This window comes from Branchiostoma belcheri, unplaced genomic scaffold, assembly GCF_001625305.1.
Source record: "Branchiostoma belcheri isolate BF01 breed outbred unplaced genomic scaffold, Haploidv18h27 scaffold571, whole genome shotgun sequence".
Lineage (NCBI taxonomy): Eukaryota > Metazoa > Chordata > Leptocardii > Amphioxiformes > Branchiostomatidae > Branchiostoma > Branchiostoma belcheri.
The window spans coordinates 1-1,469 of NW_017804211.1; positions in this window are offsets into that span (position 1 = coordinate 1).

Sequence of the window (1,469 nt, forward strand, 5' to 3'; positions counted from 1 at the left end):
TGATCAAATTAGCATAAATTATGCATATTTAATGATAAAATTTACATAAAATTATATGGGATGTTATTAATATTAGAAACCATGAGTAACTTGACATAAAACCCATAAAATTCTATTGTTGAAACAAAAAGTACTAAATTTAGCAAAAATGCCTGTCAGAAACCCGTTGCCATGGCAACACAAAAAATTATTATCTTATTCCAATGATTGAGAATTGTTGCCAACAATATTCTAGGAAAAGTCACCAAGTTTGGCCGTTCTACGGCTAGCCGTTCAGACGCTAGGTGACATCAAAGTTGCCGCGGGCACTTTTAGCCCCCCCCCCCCGGTCTAGGTAGGGTTAAGAAATCCATGTCTCTTGTAGGGGTCCACCGAGCCCCCAGGAAACACAACATTTTTTCCTTGGCCCTATGGTCCTAATACAATTTCACTTCGTTTCAAAACAGTGCTTCCGCCACTAGAGGATTTGCGAGTCACGACCATCACCAGTACAACTATCAAAGCTGTGTGGACAGCGACCACCAATCCCAGCGCTGTCAGCTACAGGGTGTGGATAAGAGAAAGGGAGTCGGCCTACACCATTTTCACACGATTCCGTCCTATTTGGAAAAGGAAACTAACATTCAAGGACCTCATACCAGGCACAGAGTACATCATATCGGCAACAACTACGGACACGTACCTCGAAGGACCGGAAGTCAATGTCACCGTTGCAACTGGTACTGCTAGTACTTTTTCGTTAATTGAATAACATGAAATTTTTCATTCTTTCGAGAAATCAGGTTTACTTACTGTACAGAAGTTTTGTTTTGGGTGGCGGTGGGTTTACCAGTAGTTGGGGTGTATGTTTGGGTTCCAGGGTGGCAATGTGGTTGCTAGCTTGAGAGTAGAACTGCAAGGCAGTTTTGACGGCTGGATAATTTTATAGATAGATCATGGTTGGATGTGACCCAAGGCATGTTAGGTTGATGCATGTCGTCAGTGTGTAATATTTGTGCAGGAAATCTGTAAATGTTGTTGATCAGATCACAGCATACAATCCCTTTTGTGGCGCAACAGTTAGAGCGTTGGACTCGGAACCAATAGGTCACGGGTCGATACTGACCGTGGCCCGACGTTGTGCCCCAGTGAAAGAAACTTTACACGACTGCCCTACCTGTACGGTGGAGTGACGCCCACCGAGCGTCTTAGGCTAATCTGTCTAACTGTGTGCCAAAAACACACTACGGATTTGGTGTGCCAATGTGTTACCATCTGTAAATTTGCCACCAGCACGAGTCTAAATTTAAAAAAATACAATCATTTTAATACAATCATTTTAATATTTTAAGTAGTTTTACAGTTCTATTATATTCATAGAATCTCAAAACACTTCCCAGAAATTTGAAAGCTCTGATTTCTCTTCTTTTAAACTGTTCAGTGTTGTGTCCCTTACACAATTTCACTATAAGTTATCTTTCAAAATAGCG